Here is a 14772-nt window from a genome sequence, read left to right as displayed (position 1 = left end):
TAAACCAGGTATTTTAGGTTCAAGTCCCATCGAAGGAGAGCACTCAGCAGAGTGGCGCAGCGGAAGCGTGCTGTGCCCATAACCCAGAGGTCGATGGATCGAAACCATCCTCTGCTAGAATGTGTTACTTTGCACTGATGGCTTTTCTAATCAGGATTAACCAAGCTAGTCAGCAAAGTGTAGGTTTATTCTCAACTGATGCCGATATAGATGATGGAAGCTGAGTTTCAGCGCGAGCTCCCAGTTCCACCTTCCATTTAATCGAGCAGCATTTTTATTTAATCCATCCTACATTGTCATTTCTTTTTTGGGGGGAAAAATAGCTGAGAAGGAACTCTTTCAAGACTATGTTACTTCACAAGTAATCAAAGTCAACGCTATGTTTAAGTAACTCTCTTGTCCTAAGATAATGGTCCAGCAATCAGCACCTAGTAAAATTGCATACTCATGCTGAACCAACAAGATGTAGGTCAAAAAAGGACTATGGTTACACATTTTGAAGCAATTTGAGTCTATTAGGTGTACAAAACCCCATAATTATAATGCACAGGACAATAGCCTCCAAAATCCCGTATTGTGGATTTCAGGTCCATGGTCTTGTTTGGCTGAACGACAAGCAACATACAAATCACGAGACTTTTTCCATTTAGAATGGGCTTCTTTCAATTACATGCAGAATCAAACACTTTTAGATTGGATTAAAAATGCTTGCTAACAAGCTGATTCCCCAAATATGCACTGTTTGGACTGTTCCTCAACTCTCAAACCTCACTGAGGTCTACTTTATAATTCAATCAGTTGCTTTGTAATCCTTCCCATATGGTCTAGTGGTTAGGATTCCTGGTTTTCACCCAGGTGGCCCGGGTTCAACTCCCGGTATGGGAATATCCTGCTCTTGGAAGACTTGTATCCACATTACGCACAGGACATGTTGTGAAAACAAGTGTAAAAACCTTTAATTGGTGTCCAGCGAGGCATAGAAAAATATCACGCATTTGGGCGCAGCTTTAATATCTAGTAATCGACGTTTAGCTTTTCCATGCAGTCTAACAGTTGTTGGATTTGAATATATCCCTTCACAGGGACACGAACCTAAATCTAGCCCCTTAGACCACTCGGCCAGAATATCTAGTAGGGATCCAACACAAACTCAGAATGGCCAGATAGTGCTTCTTACCCAAAATGTTTTCATGCACTCAGTCAAATGCTTTGTTTGAAACAAAACAATATCTCAAATTTGAGAGCAAAATGAACTGTATTCAATATCAAGAAATACTTCTATTTAGCAAAAGCAAAATACAAATCACGAGATTTGTTGCACGTAGAGTGGGCTTCTTTCCATTACATGCAGAACCAAGCACTTTTAGATAGTAAAAATGCTTGCTTAAAAGCTGGTGCCCCAACTGAGCACTGTTCCTTAACCTCTCCAACATCCATGAGGCTTATGTTACACTTCAATCTTTTACACTTGATTCTTACATTTCCCATATGCTCTAGTGGTTAGGATTTCTGTCAACTGGAATTGAATCCTGTCAGCAACGTCTGTTTGGGAGCACAACTTTCAAGCTTTCGTTCCATTTTATAAACCAGCATGTTTCATTTCTCAGCATTTCTTTCAGATCAAGGGCATGTAGGAAATCCTGGGTTCAGTCCCCTGCAGCGCCATTCAGTAGTCTGTTCATGGCACAAAGGGAAAGGTCCAAACCTTGCTTGGAAAAAAATCATGACAGGCAGTAGATGGGGATGTAGCTCAGTGGTAGAGCACAGTGCTTCTGTGCAAGATCCCAGTTCTGCATTACCTTTGAATCTAGATAACACATTTTGAAGCAATTTGAGTCATTTAGATGTATATAGCCCCGTAGGTATAATGCACTGGCCCCCTAAACCAGGTATTTTAGGTTCAAGTCCCATCGAAGGAGAGCACTCAGCAGAGTGGCGCAGCGGAAGCGTGCTGTGCCCATAACCCAGAGGTCGATGGATCGAAACCATCCTCTGCTAGAATGTGTTACTTTGCACAGATGGCTTTTCTAATCAGGATTAACCAAGCTAGTCAGCAAAGTGTAGGTTTATTCTCAACTGATGCCGATATAGATGATGGAAGCTGAGTTTCAGCGCGAGCTCCCAGTTCCACCTTCCATTTAATCGAGCAGCATTTTTATTTAATCCATCCTACATTGTCATTTCTTTTTTGGGGGGAAAAATAGCTGAGAAGGAACTCTTTCAAGACTATGTTACTTCACAAGTAATCAAAGTCAACGCTATGTTTAAGTAACTCTCTTGTCCTAAGATAATGGTCCAGCAATCAGCACCTAGTAAAATTGCATACTCATGCTGAACCAACAAGATGTAGGTCAAAAAAGGACTATGGTTACACATTTTGAAGCAATTTGAGTCTATTAGGTGTACAAAACCCCATAATTATAATGCACAGGACAATAGCCTCCAAAATCCCGTATTGTGGATTTCAGGTCCATGGTCTTGTTTGGCTGAACGACAAGCAACATACAAATCACGAGACTTTTTCCATTTAGAATGGGCTTCTTTCAATTACATGCAGAATCAAACACTTTTAGATTGGATTAAAAATGCTTGCTAACAAGCTGATTCCCCAAATATGCACTGTTTGGACTGTTCCTCAACTCTCAAACCTCACTGAGGTCTACTTTATAATTCAATCAGTTGCTTTGTAATCCTTCCCATATGGTCTAGTGGTTAGGATTCCTGGTTTTCACCCAGGTGGCCCGGGTTCAACTCCCGGTATGGGAATATCCTGCTCTTGGAAGACTTGTATCCACATTACGCACAGGACATGTTGTGAAAACAAGTGTAAAAACCTTTAATTGGTGTCCAGCGAGGCATAGAAAAATATCACGCATTTGGGCGCAGCTTTAATATCTAGTAATCGACGTTTAGCTTTTCCATGCAGTCTAACAGTTGTTGGATTTGAATATATCCCTTCACAGGGACACGAACCTAAATCTAGCCCCTTAGACCACTCGGCCAGAATATCTAGTAGGGATCCAACACAAACTCAGAATGGCCAGATAGTGCTTCTTACCCAAAATGTTTTCATGCACTCAGTCAAATGCTTTGTTTGAAACAAAACAATATCTCAAATTTGAGAGCAAAATGAACTGTATTCAATATCAAGAAATACTTCTATTTAGCAAAAGCAAAATACAAATCACGAGATTTGTTGCACGTAGAGTGGGCTTCTTTCCATTACATGCAGAACCAAGCACTTTTAGATAGTAAAAATGCTTGCTTAAAAGCTGGTGCCCCAACTGAGCACTGTTCCTTAACCTCTCCAACATCCATGAGGCTTATGTTACACTTCAATCTTTTACACTTGATTCTTACATTTCCCATATGCTCTAGTGGTTAGGATTTCTGTCAACTGGAATTGAATCCTGTCAGCAACGTCTGTTTGGGAGCACAACTTTCAAGCTTTCGTTCCATTTTATAAACCAGCATGTTTCATTTCTCAGCATTTCTTTCAGATCAAGGGCATGTAGGAAATCCTGGGTTCAGTCCCCTGCAGCGCCATTCAGTAGTCTGTTCATGGCACAAAGGGAAAGGTCCAAACCTTGCTTGGAAAAAAATCATGACAGGCAGTAGATGGGGATGTAGCTCAGTGGTAGAGCACAGTGCTTCTGTGCAAGATCCCAGTTCTGCATTACCTTTGAATCTAGATAACACATTTTGAAGCAATTTGAGTCATTTAGATGTATATAGCCCCGTAGGTATAATGCACTGGCCCCCTAAACCAGGTATTTTAGGTTCAAGTCCCATCGAAGGAGAGCACTCAGCAGAGTGGCGCAGCGGAAGCGTGCTGTGCCCATAACCCAGAGGTCGATGGATCGAAACCATCCTCTGCTAGAATGTGTTACTTTGCACTGATGGCTTTTCTGATCAGGATTAACCAAGCTAGTCAGCAAAGTGTAGGTTTATTCTCAAGTGATGCCGATATAGATGATGGAAGCTGAGTTTCAGCGCGAGCTCCCAGTTCCACCTTCCATTTAATCGAGCAGCACTTTTATTTAATCCATCCTACATTGCCATTTCTTTTTTGGGGGGAAAAATAGCTGAGAAGGAACTCTTTCAAGACTATGTTACTTCACAAGTAATCAAAGTCAACGCTATGTTTAAGTAACTCTCTTGTCTTTAAGATAATGGTCCAGGAATCAGCACCTAGTAAAATTGCATACTCATGCTGAACCAACAAGATGTAGGTCAAAAAAGGACTATGGTTACACATTTTGAAGCAATTTGAGTCTATTAGGTGTACAAAACCCCATAATTATAATGCACAGGACAATAGCCTCCAAAATCCCGTATTGTGGATTTCAGGTCCATGGTCTTATTGGCTGAATGACAAGCAATATACAAATCACGAGACTTGTTCCATTTAGAATGGGCTTCTTTCAATTACATGCAGAATCAAACACTTTTAGATTTGATTAAAAATGCTTGCTAACAAGCTGATTCCCCAAATATGCACTGTTTGGACTGTTCCTCAACTCTCAAACATCACTGAGGTCTACTTTATAATTCAATCAGTTGCTTTGTAATCCTTCCCATATGGTCTAGCGGTTAGGATTCCTGGTTCTCACCCAGGTAACCCGGGTTCAACTCCCGGTATGGGAATATCCTGCTCTTGGAAGACTTGTATCCACATTACGCACAGGACATGTTGTGAAAACAAGTGTAAAAACCTTTAATTGGTGTCCAGCGAGGCATAGAAAAATATCACGCATTTGGGCGCAGCTTTAATATCTAGTAATCAACGTTTAGCTTTTCCATGCAGTCTAACAGTTGTTGGATTTGAATATATCCCTTCACAGGGACACGAACCTAAATCTAGCCCCTTAGACCACTCGGCCAGAATATCTAGTAGGGATCCAACACAAACTCAGAATGGCCAGATAGTGCTTCTTACCCAAAATGTTTTCATGCACTCAGTCAAATGCTTTGTTTGAAACAAAACAATATCTCAAATTTGAGAGCAAAATGAACTGTATTCAATATCAAGAAATAATTCTATTTAGCAAAAGCAAAATACAAATCACGAGATTTGTTGCACGTAGAGTGGGCTTCTTTCCATTACATGCAGAACCAAGCACTTTTAGATAGTAAAAATGCTTGCTTAAAAGCTGGTGCCCCAACTGAGCACTGTTCCTTAACCTCTCCAACATCCATGAGGCTTATGTTACACTTCAATCTTTTACACTTGATTCTTACATTTCCCATATGCTCTAGTGGTTAGGATTTCTGTCAACTGGAATTGAATCCTGTCAGCAACGTCTGTTTTGGAGCACAACTTTCAAGCTTTCGTTCCATTTTATAAACCAGCATGTTTCATTTCTCAGCATTTCTTTCAGATCAAGGGCATGTAGGAAATCCTGGGTTCAGTCCCCTGCAGCGCCATTCAGTAGTCTGTTCATGGCACAAAGGGAAAGGTCCAAACCTTGCTTGGAAAAAAATCATGACAGGCAGTAGATGGGGATGTAGCTCAGTGGTAGAGCACAGTGCTTCTGTGCAAGATCCCAGTTCTGCATTACCTTTGAATCTAGATAACACATTTTGAAGCAATTTGAGTCATTTAGATGTATATAGCCCCGTAGGTATAATGCACTGGCCCCCTAAACCAGGTATTTTAGGTTCAAGTCCCATCGAAGGAGAGCACTCAGCAGAGTGGCGCAGCGGAAGCGTGCTGTACCCATAACCCAGAGGTCGATGGATCGAAACCATCCTCTGCTAGAATGTGCTACTTTGCACTGATGGCTTTTCTAATCAGGATTAACCAAGCTAGTCAGCAAAGTGTAGGTTTATTCTCAACTGATGCCGATATAGATGATGGAAGCTGAGTTTCAGCGCGAGCTCCCAGTTCCACCTTCTATTTAATCCATCCTACATTGTCATTTCTTTTTTGGGGGGAAAAATAGCTGAGAAGGAACTCTTTCAAGACTATGTTACTTCACAAGTAATCAAAGTCAACGCTATGTTTAAGTAACTCTCTTGTCTTTAAGATAATGGTCCAGCAATCAGCACCTAGTAAAATTGCATACTCATGCTGAACCAACAAGATGTAGGTCAAAAAAGGACTATGGTTACACATTTTGAAGTAATTTGAGTCTATTAGGTGTACAAAACCCCATAATTATAATGCACAGGACAATAGCCTCCAAAATCCCGTATTGTGGATTTCAGGTCCATGGTCTTATTGGCTGAATGACAAGCAATATACAAATCACGAGACTTTTTCCATTTAGAATGGGCTTCTTTCAATTACATGCAGAATCAAACACTTTTAGATTGGATTAAAAATGCTTGCTAACAAGCTGATTCCCCAAATATGCACTGTTTGGACTGTTCCTCAACTCTCAAACATCACTGAGGTCTACTTTATAATTCAATCAGTTACTTTGTAATCCTTCCCATATGGTCTAGCGGTTAGGATTCCTGGTTCTCACCCAGGTGGCCCGGGTTCAACTCCCGGTATGGGAATATGCTGCTCTTGGAAGACTTGTATCCACATTACGCACAGGACATGTTGTGAAAACAAGTGTAAAAACCTTTAATTGGTGTCCAGCGAGGCATAGAAAAATATCACGCATTTGGGCGCAGCTTTAATATCTAGTAATCGACGTTTAGCTTTTCCATGCAGTCTAACAGTTGTTGGATTTGAATGCATCCCTTCACAGGGACACGAACCTAAATCTAGCCCCTTAGACCACTCGGCCAGAATATCTAGTAGGGATCCAACACAAACTCAGAATGGCCAGATAGTGCTTCTTACCCAAAATGTTTTCATGCACTCAGTCAAATGCTTTGTTTGAAACAAAACAATATCTCAAATTTGAGAGCAAAATGAACTGTATTCAATATCAAGAAATACTTCTATTTAGCAAAAGCAAAATACAAATCACGAGATTTGTTGCACGTAGAGTGGGCTTCTTTCCATTACATGCAGAACCAAGCACTTTTAGATAGTAAAAATGCTTGCTTAAAAGCTGGTGCCCCAACTGAGCACTGTTCCTTAACCTCTCCAACATCCATGAGGCTTATGTTACACTTCAATCTTTTACACTTGATTCTTACATTTCCCATATGCTCTAGTGGTTAGGATTTCTGTCAACTGGAATTGAATCCTGTCAGCAACGTCTGTTTTGGAGCACAACTTTCAAGCTTTCGTTCCATTTTATAAACCAGCATGTTTCATTTCTCAGCATTTCTTTCAGATCAAAGGCATGTAGGAAATCCTGGGTTCAGTCCCCTGCAGCGCCATTCAGTAGTCTGTTCATGGCACAAAGGGAAAGGTCCAAACCTTGCTTGGAAAAAAAATCATGACAGGCAGTAGATGGGGATGTAGCTCAGTGGTAGAGCACAGTGCTTCTGTGCAAGATCCCAGTTCTGCATTACCTTTGAATCTAGATAACACATTTTGAAGCAATTTGAGTCATTTAGATGTATATAGCCCCGTAGCTATAATGCACTGGCCCCCTAAACCAGGGATTTTAGGTTCAAGTCCCATTGAAGGAGAGCACTCAGCAGAGTGGCGCAGCGGAAGCGTGCTGGGCCCATAACCCAGAGGTCGATGGATCGAAACCATCCTCTGCTAGAATGTGTTTATTTGCACTGATGGCTTTTCTAATCAGGATTAACCAAGCTAGTCAGCAAAGTGTAGGTTTATTCTCAACTGATGCCGATATAGATGATGGAAGCTGAGTTTCAGCGCGAGCTCCCAGTTCCACATTCCATTTAATCGAGCAGCACTTTTATTTAATCCATCCTACATTGTCATTTCTTTTTTGGGGGGAAAAATAGCTGAGAAGGAACTCTTTCAAGACTATGTTACTTCACAAGTAATCAAAGTCAACGCTATGTTTAAGTAACTCTCTTGTCTTTAAGATAATGGTCCAGCAATCAGCACCTAGTAAAATTGCATACTCATGCTGAACCAACAAGATGTAGGTCAAAAAAGGACTATGGTTACACATTTTGAAGTAATTTGAGTCTATTAGGTGTACAAAACCCCATAATTATAATGCACAGGACAATAGCCTCCAAAATCCCGTATTGTGGATTTCAGGTCCATGGTCTTATTGGCTGAATGACAAGCAATATACAAATCACGAGACTTTTTCCATTTAGAATGGGCTTCTTTCAATTACATGCAGAATCAAACACTTTTAGATTGGATTAAAAATGCTTGCTAACAAGCTGATTCCCCAAATATGCACTGTTTGGACTGTTCCTCAACTCTCAAACATCACTGAGGTCTACTTTATAATTCAATCAGTTACTTTGTAATCCTTCCCATATGGTCTAGCGGTTAGGATTCCTGGTTCTCACCCAGGTGGCCCGGGTTCAACTCCCGGTATGGGAATATCCTGCTCTTGGAAGACTTGTATCCACATTACGCACAGGACATGTTGTGAAAACAAGTGTAAAAACCTTTAATTGGTGTCCAGCGAGGCATAGAAAAATATCACGCATTTGGGCGCAGCTTTAATATCTAGTAATCGACGTTTAGCTTTTCCATGCAGTCTAACAGTTGTTGGATTTGAATGCATCCCTTCACAGGGACACGTACCTAAATCTAGCCCCTTAGACCACTCGGCCAGAATATCTAGTAGGGATCCAACACAAACTCAGAATGGCCAGATAGTGCTTCTTACCCAAAATGTTTTCATGCACTCAGTCAAATGCTTTGTTTGAAACAAAACAATATCTCAAATTTGAGAGCAAAATGAACTGTATTCAATATCAAGAAATACTTCTATTTAGCAAAAGCAAAATACAAATCACGAGATTTGTTGCACGTAGAGTGGGCTTCTTTCCATTACATGCAGAACCAAGCACTTTTAGATAGTAAAAATGCTTGCTTAAAAGCTGGTGCCCCAACTGAGCACTGTTCCTTAACCTCTCCAACATCCATGAGGCTTATGTTACACTTCAATCTTTTACACTTGATTCTTACATTTCCCATATGCTCTAGTGGTTAGGATTTCTGTCAACTGGAATTGAATCCTGTCAGCAACGTCTGTTTTGGAGCACAACTTTCAAGCTTTCGTTCCATTTTATAAACCAGCATGTTTCATTTCTCAGCATTTCTTTCAGATCAAGGGCATGTAGGAAATCCTGGGTTCAGTCCCCTGCAGCGCCATTCAGTAGTCTGTTCATGGCACAAAGGGAAAGGTCCAAACCTTGCTTGGAAAAAAAATCATGACAGGCAGTAGATGGGGATGTAGCTCAGTGGTAGAGCACAGTGCTTCTGTGCAAGATCCCAGTTCTGCATTACCTTTGAATCTAGATAACACATTTTGAAGCAATTTGAGTCATTTAGATGTATATAGCCCCGTAGGTATAATGCACTGGCCCCCTAAACCAGGTATTTTAGGTTCAAGTCCCATCGAAAGAGAGCACTCAGCAGAGTGGCGCAGCGGAAGCGTGCTGGGCCCATAACCCAGAGGTCGATGGATCGAAACCATCCTCTGCTAGAATGTGTTACTTTGCACTGATGGCTTTTCTAATCAGGATTAACCAAGCTAGTCAGCAAAGTGTAGGTTTATTCTCAACTGATGCCGATATAGATGATGGAAGCTGAGTTTCAGCGCGAGCTCCCAGTTCCACCTTCCATTTAATCGAGCAGCACTTTTATTTAATCCATCCTACATTGTCATTTCTTTTTTGGGGGGAAAAATAGCTGAGAAGGAACTCTTTCAAGACTATGTTACTTCACAAGTAATCAAAGTCAACGCTATGTTTAAGTAACTCTCTTGTCTTTAAGATAATGGTCCAGCAATCAGCACCTAGTAAAATTGCATACTCATGCTGAACCAACAAGATGTAGGTCAAAAAAGAACTATGGTTACACATTTTGAAGCAATTTGAGTCCATTAGGTGTACAAAACCCCATAATTATAATGCATAGGACAATAGCCTCCAAAATCCCGTATTGTGGATTTCAGGTCCATGGTCTTATTGGCTGAACGACAAGCAACATACAAATCACGAGACTTTTTCCATTTAGAATGGGCTTCTTTCAATTACATGCAGAATCAAACACTTTTAGATTGGATTAAAAATGCTTGCTAACAAGCTGATTCCCCAAATATGCACTGTTTGGACTGTTCCTCAACTCTCAAACATCACTGAGGTCTACTTTATAATTCAATCAGCTGCTTTGTTATCCTTCCCATATGGTCTAGCGGTTAGGATTCCTGGTTCTCACCCAGGTGGCCCGGGTTCAACTCCCGGTATGGGAATATCCTGCTCTTGGAAGACTTGTATCCACATTACGCACAGGACATGTTGTGAAAGCAAGTGTAAAAACCTTTAATTGGTGTCCAGCGAGGCATAGAAAAATATCACGCATTTGGGCGCAGCTTTAATATCTAGTAATCGACCTTTAGCTTTTCCATGCAGTCTAACAGTTGTTGGATTTGAATGCATCCCTTCACAGGGACACGAACCTAAATCTAGCCCCTTAGACCACTCGGCCAGAATATCTAGTAGGGATCCAACACAAACTCAGAATGGCCAGATAGTGCTTCTTACCCAAAATGTTTTCATGCACTCAGTCAAATGCTTTGTTTGAAACAAAACAATATCTCAAATTTGAGAGCAAAATGAACTGTATTCAATATCAAGAAATACTTCTATTTAGCAAAAGCAAAATACAAATCACGAGATTTGTTGCACGTAGAGTGGGCTTCTTTCCATTACATGCAGAACCAAGCACTTTTAGATAGTAAAAATGCTTGCTTAAAAGCTGGTGCCCCAACTGAGCACTGTTCCTTAACCTCTCCAACATCCATGAGGCTTATGTTACACTTCAATCTTTTACACTTGATTCTTACATTTCCCATATGCTCTAGTGGTTAGGATTTCTGTCAACTGGAATTGAATCCTGTCAGCAACGTCTGTTTGGGAGCACAACTTTCAAGCTTTCGTTCCATTTTATAAACCAGCATGTTTCATTTCTCAGCATTTCTTTCAGATCAAGGGCATGTAGGAAATCCTGGGTTCAGTCCCCTGCAGCGCCATTCAGTAGTCTGTTCATGGCACAAAGGGAAAGGTCCAAACCTTGCTTGGAAAAAAATCATGACAGGCAGTAGATGGGGATGTAGCTCAGTGGTAGAGCCAGATAGAGACAGGAAGTTGGACGTCATTTCCGGTGAGTGTGTCGCGTTTTCAGAGCTGTTCGTTCTTAGAGCCTTTTACCGATTAATCCACGAATTATACACACTATTTACGCATCATATACACGAAAGTGAGCGTTTGATTTCTCCGCAAACAATCCGGAGCCTCAAACCGCTCATTTTTCTGTATTTCGTGGATTAAAAAGCCCTCCTCACTCTCTAGCTCCAGCCTGAACTAGCCTAGCCGCTAGCGTCATGGCTGGATCTACCTTTACCTGTTTGAGCTGTCATATGTCGAGTCAGAACCCTGGCTCCTTCTCTGATAGGTGCGTGAAGTGCAGTGTAGTGGTAGTTTTGGAGGCCAGGGTTACGGAGTTAGAAGCGCGGATCCGCTGTTTAGAGGAGCTTAAGTCCAGTTATAGTTCGGTTTTAGCGCGAGGGCTACCGGATCGCGCTACAGGGCGTAGCATTAGCATTAGCAGTAGCAGTAAGGCCGAGCTCAGCCCCTCAGCGTCTCCCGTGCAGCCGGGACTAGACCAGGAACAGAATAAGGACCAATTTGTGACAGTTCGGAGGGGACAAGGCGCTAAACGCCGAACCTCAGAGCGCCGTGAGCTTCACGTCTATAATAGGTTTTCTCCCCTCAGCGATCACACGCCCGCTGAACACACGAGAGAAACTCTTGTAATCGGGAGTTCTATTGTCAGAGACGTGAAGCTGCCAGCTGCTAGCGTTAGGTGTTACCCGGGGGCCAGAATGGGTGACATCGAAGGAAACCTTAGGATCTTAAAGCAGAGTAGGACCCGTTTCCGGCGAGTCGTGGTTCACGCAGGCGGTAACGACGCCCGGCGGAGACAATCAGAGGTGCTCAAAGTTCAAGTAGCCGCGGTGTGTGACCTTGCGAAGTCGATGTCAGACACCGTAATATTTTCTGGTCCCCTGCCCAATCGGATCAATGCTGAATTGTACAGCCGTCTCTCAGCATTCAACAACTGGTTATCCAGATGGTGCCCTCAAAACAACGTTGTCTTTATTGATAACTGGAGTGCGTTTTGGGGAAAGCCCGGGCTCATACGCAGGGATGGCATCCATCCGACTTCGGAGGGTACATCCCTATTAGTTCGGAACTTGACCGATAGTCTCAGTCGTGTTAAGTGACCATCCAGGGATGAGCCCCAGGTGCAGGTGCAGAGCAGCAGTTCAAGACGCTCCTCTGTCGCTGAACTCTCGCCCGTTCTGTTACATGTGAAGTGTTCAGATTCAAGACAGATAGAGACTGTGTGTGTCCCTCGTGTCCCTCGTACAAATAATGCCAAAAAGTCACATCTCAGAAAAAATATTTCAGGCGTCAGACCAAATAACTTAAGGAAAATAACAATCACAAATGACACAAATATACAAATGAATAAACACGTAAAATGTGGACTGCTAAACATTAGAGCAATTTCCTCCAAATCGCTCTTAGTTAATGAATTAATTAGTGACTATAATATAGATCTTCTAGCTCTAACTGAAACGTGGCTTCAACAAGACGACTACGTCAGACTAAATGAGTCCACCCCACCCACCCATGTTAACTTTCAGACCGCCAGGAGCACAGGCCGAGGTGGTGGTGTGGCAGTGATCTCCCACTCAAGCCTACTCATGAGCCCTAAAACTAACAATGCATTTCACTCATTTGAAAGCCTTATGCTGTCGATCACATGTCCAAATATGAAAAACCAAAAAGGAGTTTTGTTCATAGTTATCTACCGACCTCCTGGTCCCTACTCAGAGTTTTTAACAGAGTTTTCTGACTTTATATCAAACTTAGTGTTAGCCTGGGATAAAATAGTCATAGTTGGAGACTTTAATATCCACGTGAACATGAGTGATGACGCTCTCAGTAATGCCTTCAGCGCCTTGTTAGACAGCATTGGTTTCACTCAGAATGTAAATAAACCGACTCACACTCACAAGAACACTCTGGATCTTATCCTAACGTATGGAACAGAGATTAGTGACCTCATTGTCCTCCCTCAAAACCCTATATTGTCAGACCATTTCCTTATTACCTTTCAGTTTATTCTTAAAGATCATCCAGTCCCACAAAATAAAGTTACAATGAAAAGGACAATATCTGAAAAATCTATCTCAAAATTCAAAGAAATAATAGAGCCAATATTCAGTGACATGTCATGTGATCCTGCTGAGAACAGCTTTAGTCCCAGTTTAAGTGATCAATTTGTCGACTTGACCATGAATTCTCTGAAGTCTGCTCTTGACGTTGTCGCGCCGTTAAAACAGAAGGTCATTAGGCCAAAGCGCGCCTCCCCATGGTACAACCAAGAACTGCGTTCACATAAACAAAGAGTTAGAAAGTTAGAGGGATTATTTCATCGCTCTCGCACCGAAGAATCCCTAAAAGCATGGAAAAGTTGCCTGCTGTCCTATAAGCAGGCTCTGCGTAAGGCCCAAACCAGATATTATTCAAATCTAATAGAAGTCAACAAAAGTAACACTAAATTCCTTTTCAGCACTGTAGCTAGGCTAACAAACTGTCACAGTGCAGTAGAGCCCTCAATCCCAGCTACACTTAGCTCTGATGATTTTCTCCTATTTTTTAACAATAAAATAAAAACAATCAGAGATAAATTAGATGAAATTACGCCCGCTATTAGCCCTGAACTAGCCCAAGCTGTAAATCTAACGTCCCATATAAATCCACCTGTAAACTTAGAAAGGTTCACAGCTGTTGATCAAACAGAGATAACTTCAGCCATTATGTCTTCTAAAAGCTCAACTTGTGTCCTAGACCCCATTCCAAGCAGACTCCTCAAAGACATTCTCCCCCTAATTATAGACCCTATCCTTACTATAATAAATACTTCACTCGAAAGTGGCTATGTTCCACAGTCCTTCAAACATGCAGTCATTAAACCTCTTCTGAAAAAGCCTAATCTAGATCCCGACCTATTGGTAAACTACAGACCTATTTCAAATCTTCCCTTCGTCTCTAAAATCCTTGAAAACGTTGTAGTAAAACAGCTTTGTCGCCACCTGCAGGACAATAACTTATTTGAAGTTTTTCAGTCAGGGTTCAGAGCCCACCACAGCACTGAAACTGCACTGGTTAAAGTCACAAATGATTTGTTATTAGCCGCTGACGATGGACTGGTCTCAGTCCTGGTTCTGTTGGACCTCAGCGCAGCGTTTGACACCATCGACCACAACATTCTACTGCAGAGGTTAGAATGTGATGTAGGTGTTGGAGGAACAGCCCTCAGCTGGTTTAAATCCTATCTATCTGATAGGTTCCAATTTGTTAATGTAAACCAGAGCTCCTCACCAAGCTCTAAAGTAATTTACGGTGTGCCACAGGGTTCGGTACTCGGTCCAATTCTGTTTACTCTTTATATGCTGCCATTAGGCAACATTATCAGAAAGCATGACATTAACTTCCACTGCTATGCAGACGACACTCAGCTGTATTTATCAATGAAACCTGATCAGAGCGATCAAGTAGACAGACTTAGTACTTGTGTGAAGGAGATAAAAACCTGGATGACACTAAACTACCTGCTTCTTAACCCTGAAAAAAACCGAGGTCATTGTGCTTGGCCCTAAGCATCTACGAGATGCTCTA

At 41.8% G+C, this 14772-nt stretch overlaps 8 non-coding genes across 8 annotated transcripts; all 8 read left to right on the top strand.

The window, feature by feature from the left end:
- The first annotated feature begins 813 nt into the window (after positions 1 to 813).
- Positions 814 to 885, top strand: trnae-uuc (transfer RNA glutamic acid (anticodon UUC)). Its single transcript has one exon. It is a non-coding gene; the product is annotated as a tRNA-Glu (tRNA).
- A 1809-nt stretch (positions 886 to 2694) lies between these two features.
- trnae-uuc (transfer RNA glutamic acid (anticodon UUC)) lies at positions 2695 to 2766 on the top strand. The gene has a single exon. It is a non-coding gene; the product is annotated as a tRNA-Glu (tRNA).
- A 1809-nt stretch (positions 2767 to 4575) lies between these two features.
- trnae-cuc (transfer RNA glutamic acid (anticodon CUC)) lies at positions 4576 to 4647 on the top strand. Its single transcript has one exon. It is a non-coding gene; the product is annotated as a tRNA-Glu (tRNA).
- A 1788-nt stretch (positions 4648 to 6435) lies between these two features.
- On the top strand, positions 6436 to 6507 carry trnae-cuc (transfer RNA glutamic acid (anticodon CUC)). Its single transcript has one exon. It is a non-coding gene; the product is annotated as a tRNA-Glu (tRNA).
- Positions 6508 to 7549: 1042 nt separating this feature from the next.
- On the top strand, positions 7550 to 7621 carry trnam-cau (transfer RNA methionine (anticodon CAU)). The gene has a single exon. It is a non-coding gene; the product is annotated as a tRNA-Met (tRNA).
- A 696-nt stretch (positions 7622 to 8317) lies between these two features.
- Positions 8318 to 8389, top strand: trnae-cuc (transfer RNA glutamic acid (anticodon CUC)). The gene has a single exon. It is a non-coding gene; the product is annotated as a tRNA-Glu (tRNA).
- Positions 8390 to 9431: 1042 nt separating this feature from the next.
- trnam-cau (transfer RNA methionine (anticodon CAU)) lies at positions 9432 to 9503 on the top strand. The gene has a single exon. It is a non-coding gene; the product is annotated as a tRNA-Met (tRNA).
- Positions 9504 to 10199: 696 nt separating this feature from the next.
- On the top strand, positions 10200 to 10271 carry trnae-cuc (transfer RNA glutamic acid (anticodon CUC)). Its single transcript has one exon. It is a non-coding gene; the product is annotated as a tRNA-Glu (tRNA).
- The last annotated feature ends 4501 nt before the right edge of the window (positions 10272 to 14772 follow it).

The sequence above is a fragment of the Eucyclogobius newberryi genome, unplaced genomic scaffold (genome assembly GCF_026437365.1).
Source record: "Eucyclogobius newberryi isolate DKJ021-1_F unplaced genomic scaffold, fEucNew1.0.hap1 SCAF_211, whole genome shotgun sequence".
NCBI classification, from domain to species: Eukaryota; Metazoa; Chordata; class Actinopteri; order Gobiiformes; family Gobiidae; genus Eucyclogobius; species Eucyclogobius newberryi.
Note: the sequence above shows the minus strand (reverse complement) of the source record. Positions and strands in the feature narration are given on the sequence as shown.